Source organism: Onychomys torridus, chromosome 21 (assembly GCF_903995425.1).
Source record: "Onychomys torridus chromosome 21, mOncTor1.1, whole genome shotgun sequence".
NCBI classification, from domain to species: domain Eukaryota; kingdom Metazoa; phylum Chordata; class Mammalia; order Rodentia; family Cricetidae; genus Onychomys; species Onychomys torridus.
Window position 1 is genome coordinate 14224097 of NC_050463.1, and position 14890 is coordinate 14238986.

The 14890-nt window shown below is 39.5% G+C and overlaps 1 non-coding gene across 1 annotated transcript; it reads right to left on the reverse strand.

The window, feature by feature from the left end:
• Positions 1-12211: 12211 nt before the first annotated feature.
• LOC118572049 lies at positions 12212-12375 on the reverse strand. Its single transcript, XR_004943429.1, has one exon. It is a non-coding gene; the product is annotated as a U1 spliceosomal RNA (small nuclear RNA).
• Between the last annotated feature and the right edge of the window lie 2515 nt (positions 12376-14890).

A 14890-nucleotide genomic window follows, 5' to 3' on the forward strand; every position in this document is an offset into this window, starting at 1 on the left:
TGACCTTTTGTGCCACACTATTTATTACATACAAAATGAAATTACAATGGAAATTCTTTGATTAGTATTCTTTTTTGCTGCCTACTGTGGAGTGTTATTATTTGCCAATGTCATATATCTACCAATTCAGCTTGGAACTTATTGTATAGAACCTGCATATTAAATAGTTTTTGGTAAACATGTGCTTGATGGACAAGATGAGATAATAAAATAAACAGAGTTCTAAATATATTCTCTCACTTATTGTGCAGTAAGTGATTTTAAATGATTTTAATAATTTTAAATGATTCAACTTCAGCTTGGAGTGTTTGGTTGAATACCAGTTTCTCCCTTGGAAATTTTTTGAGGTGCAAACCAAAAATTTCTACCTCATTATCAACTTATGAAAAAGTCATTTTTGCCAGTTTTATTGTAACACATTTTAATGACAACCTTTGGCACTGTACGTGCCATAAAAGCCCTTTGTTGAGTACCTGTCACAGATGTAATATCCTAAGTACTCCTGGGCACAGGATAAATTTCAGAGAAAGACCTTGACGTGTAAATAGGGGATCAGAGAGGAATGAAAAGCAGAGAGCCCAGCTCACATGAAGCCTTGAATTTGACACCCAGCACCCTAACATCGTAAGGAGTACATAAAGACAAAAATAACATTGTGAAGGAATAAAATTAATAAAAGTTATACAAAATTTTAATCATGAATAACTATAGCTTATGTTTATTCATAGCTTAGCTTTTGTCGCATACTATTCTGAGCATTTTATCTGTATGACATTTGTACTGTTGTTCTCAGTTTAGGGAGACAGAAGTAAGCCTTCTCGAGTTATATGAAAGCTAATGTATTTTAATCTGCATCACTGTAAGACTCCTCTTCCCATCCCTGATTCTCTCCCATCGAGTACTGTGTAAATTCACAGGTAGGAGTTGTCCTCCTCAACCAAAAAGGAAGAAAAGAGGAAAAAGATGGAGAACTACAAGTAGTTTTGTTGTTTGTTTGTTTGTTTTTCCTGCAAAGAAACAAAAAGAGAAATGAGAAGACAGAGGAATTTGTGAATGGGGGTCATGGAGCACAATGCAAATGCTCTCCAGAAATGGAAGTTAGAACCCAAGTTGGAATCAGAGGAGGAAGGACCAAGGTTTCTATTCAAAGAGGCGGAGATCTTCCAATAGACCTCACAAGGTGGGCAACAGTAGTTTGAAGGAGTATTTGGAAACAGTTTAAGAAATTAGAATGGAGGTGTACTTGAAAAGCAAACAAGCCATTTTTTTGAAATAGTGGTGGAGGGGAGAGAATAAAAAAATCTCAGAAAAAAATGAACGGCATAGTGTCTTAGTCAGTGTTCTATTTTTGTGAGGAGATACCATGACCACAGCAATTCATATAAAAGAAAATATTCAATTGGCGTTGACTTGCAGTTTCAAAGATTTAGTCCATTTTCATCATGGTGGGAAGTATGGTGGTATGCAGACAGACATGGTGCTGGAGAAGGAGCCAAGATCTGGATCTGCAAACAGCAAGAAGAGAGAGACTCTGGCCTTAGAATGGGCCTTTTCAAACCTCAAAGCCCACACCCAGTGGCACACTTCCTCCAACAAGGCCACACCTCCCAATCCTTTCAAATAGAGCAACTCTCTGGCAATGAAGTATTCAAATTTATGAGCCAATGGGGGTCATTCACTCAAACTCCTTCAGATAGTCCTATCTAAGTAGAGCCAAAGACATCAGACAAAAGAAATGTTTCCACACAGACTAATAAGCTCACACACACATACCAGTCAAGTATTATTAGGTTAGGAGAAGGGTAAGTATGGGCAGCAGGTGATTCTTAAAAGCAATATAAAGAAGGAAATGTCACAGAATCCCATAAGCATTAATTTCAGTGATGTCAATGAAGGAAATCCTTACCCAACACGGTCTCCAGGACAGCTATTTTAATGAATAGGCTAGATAACTTTCTTTCTTTCTCTCTTTTTCTCTTCCTTCCTTCCTTCCTTCCTTCCTTCCTTCCTTCCTTCCTTTCTTTCTTTCTTTCTTTCTTTCTTTCTTTCTTTCTTTCTTTCTTTCTTTCTTTTTTTAAAGATTTATTACAAATACAGTGTTCTGTCTGCACGTATCCCTGCAGGCTGGAAGAGGGCACCAGATCTCATTATGGATGGTTGTGAGCCACCATGTGGTTGCTGGGATTTGAACTCAGGACTTCTGGAAGAATAGACAGTGCTTCTAACCTCTGAGACATCTCTCCAGCCCTAGATAGCTTTCTTATTGTGTGTTAATTGTTCACAGCTCCTTCTGCAAGGCCCCTTCATCTTATTTAAACAACCCATTTTAGTGGGAAAATGGCTGATAAACTAAGTTAAAGTGCATCTAAACTTCATATTCTATTATGGCATAATTGGAAAGATTTTTATCTTTATATAATGAGAATCTGATATAAATTATCCTCACCCATAATGTCTGCTGAAATGCTGTTCTCAGGGGCCAACAAGACAGCTCATAGGCTAAGGGATCTTGCTAAATGAATTTGAAGACCTGCGTTTGAGCTCAGGAAAGCACTGTGAAAGGGAAGACTGACTACTGAAAGTTACCCTCCTGTCTCTGCAAGTGCACACATGCCTCCTCCCCCAAACACACACACACACACACACACACACACACACACACACACACACACACTAACAGTAAGTTAAACAGCACCATGGATTCAGTTTTATTCCTGGACCAAATTCCAGAGAGATATACCCTTATAAGAAGATCACAAAGATCCATTTCCTGTTAAACACAACCTTTGATGGAATGAAACTCTTTTTTTAAAAAAAATTACATGCACAGGTGTTTGGTCTGTGTATCCCTTGCATGCCTGGTGCCCACAGAGGCCAGAAGAGAATATCAGATCCCCCAGATCTAGAGTTACTTATGGTTATGAGCTGCTGTGTGGGGGCTGGGAGTCTAACTCAGGTTCTCTGGAAGAGCAGCCAGTCCATTTAACCACTGAACCATCTTTCCAGACTCTGAAACCAATTATTCTTAATATGATGGTGAACAGTTCTATTTTTCAAAAAATTTAATGACTGCTTTTGCATCAACAGAAATATCAAAATTCCATCAGATGGACAGCTTGACATTAATGGCTCAGGTCTTATGTACGTTAACATGAGTTTGTCTTGTGGGTCAGGTCAGTATACTGGTAGAAGGAAGTCTCTCTTGCAGTGAAGATAAACAAAACAAATATCCATTATCCTGTGAAGGAGAGTCTTGTCAAGGGAAGGAAGAGTACCAGCTCCTAGAGAAGTGGCTACCATGATTTGCTTTTAATTAAAAGAAGAAGCAGTGACTGGCATTTGGTGCGTCTGTTGTTTTTCCTTAGGACCAACTAAGTCTCTTCCTGTGGAAAGTTTTGACATGTCTTCAGAAGTTCCTCCACTTCATCCAGAAGGCGACTCAGATAAATACTTCTTTTTGGCAAAGGGTGTGGAAAACTGAAACAGTGAGCCTGTCAGTCCTGCAAGTCAGGGTGAAGATGTGCTCGAAGTCTCTGCTATGCTGGCTAGTTAGACTAGGAGCCTTGAAGGTAAGCAAGATTGCTCTTGTTGTTCAAAATGTTGCTTCAATCAGGGACTCCAGTGCCCCCAAGATTGCTGGACACCTTGTGTGTGGGGACCTACTTGTGGTTGCTCAAATCCAGGGGACAAAATTCCTTTGGTGCAAAGTAGTCAGGCAGGGATCTACCTCACAGTCCTTGAATTGTTCATCTTGCTGCCAATTTCGGGAGGAATTTGTCACCAGTCTTCAAAAATTGTGCTTTTTTTAGTCGTATACATACATAGGGCCTGGCTTTTCTCCTGATTAGCCACTTGGGGCTGAGATGGCTGCCCCTGTCTGCACTTCTTAGCTTGTGGATTCCATTCTCATGGTTATAACATGGCTGATGAACCTCTAGGCAATTTCCATTCTGCTCTGAGTAGGAAGAAGAAGGGCAAGGCCACAAAGGGTGTGCCTCCCACACAGCTTTGAAAACATTCACAGATACTACATTCAGAAGATGGCTGTTTTTTAGATTTAATTAGCTGAACTGGGTCACGTGGTCACCCCTAGTTACAGGAGAATTCCAGGGCGTGAGGGTTATCTTATTTAAAAGTTAATTTCTATCTGTACTTTCTTCTTTTTAGATGTATTACCCATACAGAGCAGAGTCTCCTGAGTGAGGAAGAGAAAGAGCCTGGGTAAGTGGTTATCGAGAAAGCACTTCTTATGAATGAAGAGCCAGAGTCGAACTAGTCAAAGTAATAATGACTAGGTGTGGGAGAGGAAGGAAGATCAATCATGAAGAATATTAAGAAGATAAAAGGATTGTGGCCAAACCCTCCAGCAACTCTCTCACACTCCATTACCCACAGGCCGTGCTTGACTCTTATGCAAGACAATTTTCTTAACATTAAAAATTACAAGAAAAGAAAACTGAAGGAGGGAATGGGGAAGGGAGAGAAATAAGAAGACAAAAGAGAATAAGAAAAAGTAGACTGTGTGTCCAGTCACCCTATGTCTACCAGACCACTCAGCAATTTCAAGGGCACATTTGCCTTTGAATGCACTGTATTGTCACCAAACATAAGCCAGTACTAAATTGGCAGGCCCTCAGAGATCTGCTTATGATTGCATTGACTGGTGGCTTGGGCAAGATAGTTGATATTCAAAGCTCAAACAGTCAAATCTGCTTCCTTTTAGAAACACTGTCTTGAGACCCTTGACTGACACCCATCTGGAGCTGGGTGAGGGGGGCAATCAAGGAGTATTATCTGCTCATTTGAATATAAGAAACAAGATAGGAAATGTCTTTTTCTTTTCTTCTCCTTTTCATTCTTTTTATCAAGTAGACAAGTACTCTCAACAGTAAAAGAAATGGAATCTGCAAAGGGCTCCAGCACTACAATCTCTGCTAAATTACAGATGATTGGCCTCTCAGAAGCCAGTGGGATAGAAATTGTGCATGCAAACCAACCTACAAGGTAACACACCCTCGTCCTGTCCTGTAAAACTGTGTATCAATTTGCCTCCAAAATTAGTGACATTCACTGAAGTGTAAAGGGACGTATTTTGACATTAATAAGAAATCGTGGAATTTTAATGGAAAATCAAAGTGATAAAATTAATTCCCAGCTCACTGGATATAAAGAACGGATACATTTTATGATTAGCTTTAAAATGCTGGGTATTGAGATCACAGCAGGCTGGAGTGAACAAATCGGAAACAATTTCTCCTCAGTCAGATTTTTTTTTTTTCTTTAAGGCAGCCAGGAATTTCAGCAAGGCTACATTGACTAGATATTAACTAGAATGTTCTCTGTGACTAGAAATAGAATAATTTTCACTATGCATTTTTTTAGCCTGTTGTGCTCTGGCACCATTCTTTGTGAAATAAATGGTTGACTGGAGAATCAGTTCAAGTAACTAATAATTTTAAAAATATTATTTATCATCTGTGTGTGTGAATGCAAGCACATGTATGCCACAGTGCAAGCGTGGGGATCAGAGGGCAATTTTCTGGGATTAGCCTTTCTTTGTGGTTTCTGGGAACTCAACTCAACATTTTTGCACAAGGGCTTTACCCACTTACCTCTCTTGCTTCCCCACTTATAAAAATTCTGCAAATTATTTCATTAGTATGCTTTATTGTTTATGTCCTGGAGTTTTGGCTTAGGATAGCTGATGGAACATGTGTTGGCCTTTCCCTGTCCTAAGAATGAAAGGAATAGTAAATGTACAAGAGAAATATTAACAAAAGGCAAGGAGGACATTGACTGTGATGGTGGTATGATGACTCTCACAGAGGAGAGAGTAGAGCATGTTGACGAATAGAAATTGAGTGCAAGTTGAATGATGAAGTAGAATGTGGACCCTAGAGGATGCATGGACATAAGCAGGTAAAGGAGAGCTCTCCCATGTAGTCAGCACATCTCATGGAGCCCCAGGAACAGACGGCACCTGGGAGAGAAGGTGGAGAGATGAGGACATCTACTGAAGACTTGTAAGAAGTTGTACCAGACTCCTCATCTGCAACAGCGTCCTCAGAGAAGAAGACAGCCCGAAGCTTTACCCCGTTCTTCACTACCTTCCAACAGCGTCCCTTAGAAAAGCTAATAATTGGGAACACGTGCACTGGCAGGGGAGAAAGGAACCATGGTTTTCTGGAGAAACTAAGGGAAATATCTGGGGACTTCTGTGTGCTGTTCCCTAGCCTTCCGTTCGTTCATTCTGCTTTTACAGTAGGTAACTGAGAATCCGAAATGCCAGGGAAAGCCTCAGAATGGAAAGAAAGATTCAAGCATAAATCCTAAGAACTTAGGATCAAAGTTAACTGATGTCACAAAATCAATTGAAAGCCCAAGCAAATTTCCTTCTAGTTACTATAATCAGAAATATTTGAGAATGTTTGGTGTCTATAGAACAGAGTAGTTAGTACTTAAATTAACAGTCAAAAAATGATTTAGAGTGAAAATTATTATTCTTGTTCTTCAGTTAGAAAAGAATCAACTTGAGCACAACTTTTAACATGAGAGAAAATGACACAAATATTTCTAAAAAGTATAGAAATGGGAATTAGAATAATAAATGGCATGGAAAACAATTCAGACTGGGTGTGGTTGTGCATGCCTTTAATCCGAGCACTTAGGAGGCAGAGGCTGGAGAGTCTTTGTGAGTTTAAGGCCAGTCTGGTCTCCATAGAGAGTTCCAGGATAGCCAGAGCTCTGTAGAGAGACCTACGGTGATGTATTGTGTCTCTCAATATACTGTGTGTCCCAATGAAATTTACCTGAGGATCAGAGAAAAAAGCCAGCCACTATATAGAAGTCAGGCAATGGTAGCACACACCTTTAATCCTATTACTTGGGAGGCAGGAGGGATCTGTCTGAATCTATGTGAGTTCAAGGCCACACTAAGAACAGAGCCAGGTGTGGTGGCACATGCCTTAAATTCCAATACTAGTTAACCTTGGAGCTCTGGAGGTCTGTACGGATAGACAGGAAGTGACAGAGCTGGGCAGAAAGAGGAAGTGATGTAGTTGGACAGAGAGAGCAAATCAGATGGCAGAACAGAAAAGCATGTAGGTGTGAGTAGACAGAAAGTAGCTTACCTTTGGAAGGGGCAGAGTTGGTGAGGTGAGGTTAGCTGTGGCTTTCCTGATCTCTCAGGTTTTCACCCCAATATCTAGCTCTGTTTTTTTTTTTTTAAATTTAAAAAGACCATTTAGAAATCCATCTACAGAGACCCTGTCTCAAAAAACAAAAACAAACAAATAAAAAGAATAAATTCCACAAAGAGATATCATAGAAACTGCAAGGAATTTTCAAAGAAGCAAAACAAGGACACCTCACAAAATTAAATATAAACATTTGTATGAAAATTCATTGAATTATATTAAGAGCATTGAAACAAAATATAAAAATACTAATATATAAACTGTTATGGGTACATTTTACAAATACTCAAGAGAAAGAAATGAGATAAAAAGATCAAAATGATAACAGTTGAGGAAAAAAGTCTGACTTTTAGTCATTGAAAAATGTTCTAGGAGAGGCAACATGAGTAATATTAAGCACTCTGAGGAAAATTAATTTTGATCAAGTGTGCTATATCCAGTCAATCATCTGCAGATGTGAGGAGAAAAATAATTATTTCTATATAAGTACTTTAATTTTTATTTCCAATGAACCTTTCTGAGGCCATTTATCGATTAAGCCTGGCAAAAATAAGAATTAAAATGAAGTAAGAAGGGCATGGTGTCACATGCCTACAACCATGTTCTATTCTAGAAGTAAGGATAGGAAGGTAGCAAGTTCAAGGCCAGCCTGTGCTGTTTCAGAGAGGGAGGGAGAAGAAAGGAAGAAAAGAAGGATGAAGAACAAGGAGGAAGAGGAGAGGGCAGGAGACTCAGAAAGAAATACATAAAATGGTAAAAATTAACCTAGGACCCTCCCCACACCCAGAAATACCAACTATATACAGAAAAAAAGGAATCAGTGGTTGTTAAGAGATATGACATGAAAAATAATTCTAGAAGATAGGATGGACCTCAAAGATACTGCAAATATAGTATAAATGTCTGACACACTTTCTCAAGCAGAGACAAAGCAAGGTTTTGAGTTATTTTAGAAAATACTGAACACAATGGGCAAGAAAATAACCGGTCCAGTACAAAGCAAACTGAGGTGTGGCGTGCATTGCAAACATCGGTGGAACGTAGGAAAGGGTAGTCGTTTAACTTTACATTAAGAATTCTTTTGCTTGGGTGGCTGTGGAGTCGCAAGACTGAATGAAGCCGTGGGGAAGAAGCAGTGACTGAGAGGCTCTCCACTCAGCTTCAGTGAGAAATCCTCGCATCCTGGTGCTGATGTGAACGCTGCTGCTGTCTTGAACTTTCCCAATGTTTAGAAACACTCAGATGATTTCATCAAAACTGCAGAGCAGAGTGAAATACATCTGTCTTAGCTTGAGTAATGATGAGTGTGCTAGTCTCAGAAGTGGAGCTTATGATGTGGATTTTTACACAGACTCAGAACCACCAAATCGATAACGAAAGAGCAAATCCTACTTCATATTCTTTTCTGCACAAGCCAAGGTGCAGAGAGACAAGGAGGACCACCAACAAAGAAGAACACATCCTGCGCTTTCTTGCCCCTTTTGGTATAGTGATGCTAAGGCTTCAGGCATGGACACTGTGGGTTTCCAGGTAGCAAGGAGAGATATAAGACAGTTGGGTACTTTCTCAAGCTCCAGAAGAGAGTTATTGTTGGATCAATGAGGTATAGTAAAAATAGAACACACTAGCTTTATTGGCCCAAGCTGTCATGAAAGAGATCATTCTTAATCCAGCAGAATAAGAAGCCTTAAATAACTGATGTGTGAACTGATGTGCGAACCACGCTATAAAAGTTGCCTTAAATATAAGGCAAGTGTGGGGTTGGAGACTTAGCTCAGTGGTAGAGCCCTCACCTAGTAAGTGCAAGGCCCTGGATTCGATTCTCAGCTCAAAAAAAAAAAAAAAATGTGTAATGCTGACACAGTCACTTGCCCTAAGTGGAAGTTGCAAAGGATTATGGAGCCACAGCTATGTCTCCAAGAGCTGATGACATTTCTGAAGCTTACACTAGAACCATGTTTGTATTTCACATGCTGACACCTTCATTTAGACCAGTGGTTCTCAAACTGTGGGTTACAATCCCTTTTGAGGTTGAATGACCCTTCACAGGGGTCACCTAAGAGCATCAGAAAACACGGATGTTTACATTACAATTCATAACAGTAGCAAAATTTATGAAGTAAAAATGGAAATAATTTAATGGTTGGGGTCACCCCAACACAAAGAACTGTATATAAAGGTTTGTAGCATTAGGGAGGTTGAGAACCACTGCTTTAGAGACTGATGATATATCGAAGAGTAAAACCAATTTTCTAAGGCTTCTTCTGGGCACTAGAAAGAAGTTTGGTGAGCACAGAAAGAATTCGACAAAATTTCTTTAATTTTTTTTCCTCGGTAGCATCCTGAATTCTGTAAATGAGAGTTATTACAATGTATCCTATCAAGATATCCTGACAATGTAAAAGCAAAGGGTTAGGAACACAAATTGGAATAGGCGTTGCGTAGAAGTGGTGTAGAAAAACGACGGCAGTCGCAAAATGGAGAGGTAGGGAAAACTACCAGACACCAAGAAGACCCCAAACAGAGCTTCGCATGTATCATTTTGAGTTGCCTGGATCAATGCCAGCAAACCAAACTCTTTCTGTAACTATCAAGTCTGTGGAGGGAGTGTGCAGCTTCGGGTGGATTAGAACACTTGCAGAGAAACATCTTACCACAGCCTTGTTCATAGACGTTGCCACAGTGTTTGTCAAGGGCAGCATGGCATGGACCTGTGTATTATGTGTCTTAAAATACACATTACAGTTCTGAAAATGTTTTCCAGAAAAAATTGAAGTAGTGAATTGTTAAAGTGAGATTAGAGGTGGGAGTGCTGGACAGGCTCTTGCTGCATTCTATTTCAAGGTCTGTTCATGTCTTTTAGTTTTAATATTGAGAATGCATTACTTTAGCTAAAATGCATCTCTGTCTATCTATCTATCTATCTATCTATCTATCTATCTATCTATCTATCCATCTATCTACCTATCTATCTCTTATCTACCTATCTATCCATCTATCTATCATCTATCTATCTATCATCTATCTATCTATTTGGGAGTGGGTACCATATGTGAATACCATGACATGCATAAGGAGATGAGAGACAGCTTCTGGGAGCCAGCTCTCTCCTTCTCTCACACGGGTTCTGGAGATTGAATTCAGGTCATCAGGCTTAGCAGCAAGTGCCCTTGGCCATCTTGCTGGCCCTAAAAATACATCATATTAATAAGAATTAGGGATGCATTACTAACAGGAAAATCTAGTTGAACTAAATCTTTGATTAAAATGATTTTTTTAAAAGTAGCCCCCTGGTTGTCATCCCCACTTTCTTCTATCATGTATTTATCTACTTCAGCCATCCTTCCTCCATTGCCCAAAGTGTGCACATGAGTCTTTGTTCTTTACTAAGTGTATAATAAGCACTGATATGCCTACCACCCTCACCCTGAATCTAATAAACAATTTCAATGTAGCCCTCACTTCTCAAGGTGATTGACAAACCAGCTACACTGTTACTGCTATTTTTAGCTAAGAAAACTGATCTCTCTTGTCAAATTTATTTAAAATAGAATCTGAACATAAGTTATTGCTCTCAGTGGTAAGATCATAATGAAAGAAAATATTTGTTTCTGTTTTTTTTTTTTTTTTTTTAAAAAAAGGAAAGATGGACAGTTGTTCTCAGAAAATGGTGTTTCAACCAAAGCAATTACTTTTTTTATGAGAGCTCATAACCTCCAAAGATGGGATTCTTTTCAGGAATGAAAGAATAACCTTGTAAATAAATTTTCAGTACACCATTAATGTTCACAGTTCGCCTCCAGAAAAATCATCCCTGAAACTTGCTTGTACCTTTTATCATTTGCTTTGGACACACTGTATGGGCTGAAGGTTTTAATAACAGTCTAACTTTGGCTTTGGCAGGTTGCTAGAGTAACGATTAATGTTGTTGCATTGTGCTGCCAGTCCATGCCATGGGTGAATTAGACTGTGTTCTGTATGTCTCAGTTGTGGATGTGACCTCTCAACTTTAGCATTTTCATATCATTCTGCCTCTAAAAAATGTTCTCTCAGGCACTGGCTACCATCATTGAGTGAACAAGTACCTTCACTGTCTTAGCTTAAGGACTTTCTCAGAGTCACATAGCATCATCAGCCTTTTCTATATCAACTCTGGTGACAGTTTCTCCAAGTGAGTAGCTCCAATGTGTTCAGAGACCATCTGTACAGAGGCTGGCCACCACCTCCAGTTTTAACATAGCTTTGAATATGTCTGATTCTCTTCTAGCTACAAACACCAGGACTTTCACCAAGGCCTCTTCAGCACCCTCAGAAATAGTAAAAAACAAACAAACAAACAAAACAAAACAAAAAAAACTGCTGTAGTCCAGTCAACCAAGGATACTTTTTGTTGCTTAGCTGTAGACACCATGTGCCAAGAAAATAGTTCCCTAAATTCTGGCCAAGAACACATACCATAGGAGCTATTTAGCAGGTAAATAGAAGGACTGGAAGAACAAGTTTATGTCTTGTAAGGATGTTGCTAAGTTGGTATGATTAACACATTCCTTTATATTTCCTTTCCTTTCTTCACTGATATCCCCAGTGTCCTGTGATTATGTATCTTCAACGAAGGATTCATAAGCAAATTCCATATCTGATTCTGTTTTCTAGAAAACAGAATGGACCATTAAGTGTTTAATATATTCAATCAATGGGAGAAAAATGACAAGTAATTGATTATAGTTTAAATGGCTGATTTTGACCGCATGATTTGAAAGTTGGAGAGCTTAATGAATGTCTTTTTTAAAAAGGCTTATCTTGGCCGGGCGGTGGTGGCACATGCCTTTAATCCCAGCACTTGGGAGGCAGGGGCAGGCAAATCTCTGTGAGTTGAAGGCCAGCCAAAGCGAGTTACAGGAAAGGTGCAAAGCTACACAGAGAAACCCTGTCTCGAAAAACCAAAAAAAAAAAAAAAAAAAGCTTATCTTTTTAATGAACTAGACAGCCTGTACTTTTAGTATTTTTTTTTTAAACAGGGGAGAGCGCGCACGCAGTCCCCCACTACCACAAATTATGCAGTCGAGTTTCCCGCATTTGGGGAAATCGCAGGGGTCAGCACATCTGGAGTGCAATGGATAAGCCTCGCCCTGGGAAAACCACCTTCGTGATCATGGTTTCTCCCCTGCCAGGTAATTATACTTTTAGTATTTTTAATGAGACTTCAGGTTTGGTCATTCTCATAACAAAGTCTCAAAACAAGACTGAATACACATGCAGAAGGAGCCTTGAAACATGAAGTAAGCTGATGAAGTTGTGAACTCAAGAATTTTAAGCATCAAATCTCATGGCCAGTAAGAAACACCAGGCTTTTTCTTGTTAAATGACAAGCATCCCTGTACCTGAATGCTGTGGAATGCTTTTCTGGAGCAATGTGATACTTGTTTTTGTGAATTATTGTCTCTACTTGCCCAATTTGCTTCCAAGGTAGCAAGAAACATTGTTCTGGAAAGAAAGAATGTGCCCATCAAAAGAACCATGAAGTTTAGTGCACAGGTGTTGTCAGAGACTGAAGCACAGGAGGGAATTTTGGGCTTATTAATCTAGAGGAGAAAACAAGGCTATGATATGTCACTGACATGGGGGCTATTTACACTAACTAACGTCCAACATTCTGACAAGTGTTCCTAAAACTGGTTATATGTAAAGATTATCTATAAAAATGACCATTGGTACATGGGGTGGAGATTTCATAGTGCTATATGATACTGAAAGAGGTGATTGCAGTCTCAGGGAGTTGGCAAACCTAAGGTGAATTTGTACAGTAAAAGTAATTGGAGACTATTATCTACCTAGGTTTTCAGGGAGGACCAAAAGGTACCGCCTTTTTTGTAATGACAACAGTGGTAGTTTGAATGGAATTGGTCCTCATAAGCTCATAGGGAAGGGCACTATTAGGAGGTGTGGCCTTGTTGGAGGAAATGATCACTGTAGAGGTGGGCTTTGGGGTCTTCTATGCTCAAGATACTGCCCACTGTCTCAGTTAGCTTTCTGTTGCCTTTGGATTCTGCTGTTGCACTCTGAGCTCCAGCACCATGTTTGACTGTGTGTCACCATGTCCTGCCATGATGATAAAGGACTGAACCTCTGAACTGTAAGTGAGCCACCACAAAGAAATGGTTTCTTTTATAAGAGTTGCTGTGGTCATGGTGTCTCTTCACAGCACTAGAAACCCTAACTAAGACAACAAAGAACACATGTTAGGAAGGCCTGTATCTGCATGAAGGTGTCACTATAAACCTGGGGTCCCAGGTATCAAAGGAGGGAACAACATTTTGAAACTGGCATGGGCAGGTGGCAGCATGAAGCTGTGAAACACAACAGGCCATTCTCTCTGATACCCACCGTCAACTGTGATCTGGAAACACTAAACAGAAATACCAGAAATAAACAGTTCTTAAGTTATATATTGTCTGTCATTCTACAAAGTGAGATGAAATATCACCTCATCCCTGTCCAAGATGCAAACAACTTCCACCACTTACTTGTGCGCTGTCTCCACTCTGTTAGTTGCTCATTAACTGTTTTGGGTGTCAGACTGACTGTGACAGTATCAAGGTGTTTGTGCCTAGTGACTCCACATGGTAACCTCATGCTGATTTCATTCACCTCACTTTGTCAAATCATCTAACTATTGCATTATTGCCCATCATCAAAAAAAGGGTAAAAATGGGGCAGTTAAGTATTTGACAGAAAGAAACCACATTCATATATAATTTATTGCAGTGTTATCATTTTGGTTATGTTCAGTTATTATTGCACTTAACATCTTACTGTGTCTAATTTATAAACCACACTGTATGTAGGTGTACAGAGAACAAGAGTCGCAGTCTGTGCAAGGTCTGGAACTACCTGTGATTTCAGGCATTCTCTGAGCATGAAGGGATGCTACTATAGATGAAGCTGCTGGAATAGGCAGCATGATCAGTGCAGCAATGAGGATGCTTCAGTCTGCAAAGACCTATCTCCATCTATTCCTGTTAAAGCTAATGTAGCTGGTCCGCTATCTGCATTGGACTTAATTGATATCATAATAATAGAAAAATCTGGCTACATTACAAACTGGTATCAAATATTGGGATGGAAAATTAGCTTTCAACCCTGGCTCCAGAACTGTCAGTTCACTGAGACAGCCCATTGATTGAGAACAAAGACAAAGGGCTCTTGAAGAAATACCCAAAGCATTCTTAACTGTATAACATTATTACATTCACAAAACTGGTTTCACACAGCTTTTAGGGTAGCTGTGCTTTCTTTTCTAAAATGTGGGTCTAGCATGAAACTACCAGTGAACTAGACCCACTGTTACGATTTTCTGTGTAGAATGGGAGTTTAAGGAGGCCAAAGAATAAATAGAGTGTTAGCAAAGCACATTATGGTTGGTCCAGAGAGTGTTTGGGTCTTTCACAAGACAATTTTACTGAGCCTCATATATTTAATCAGGAACTTAGCAGCTGGAAAATTCCTCATGCTGGTACTCTAATCCATGCTGGAGGAAAAGAGGGGAGAGGTTTCTGAAGTACTCCTCTACCCTAGTAGACACAGAAAATTAAAGTATTAATCCATCTAGAGAAAAATTACAGGGACTGTGGTTTAAAAAAAGCAGTCGAATAAGACAAGGAGAGAGGTTCTAATGATAGTAATGTCTAGTTTCC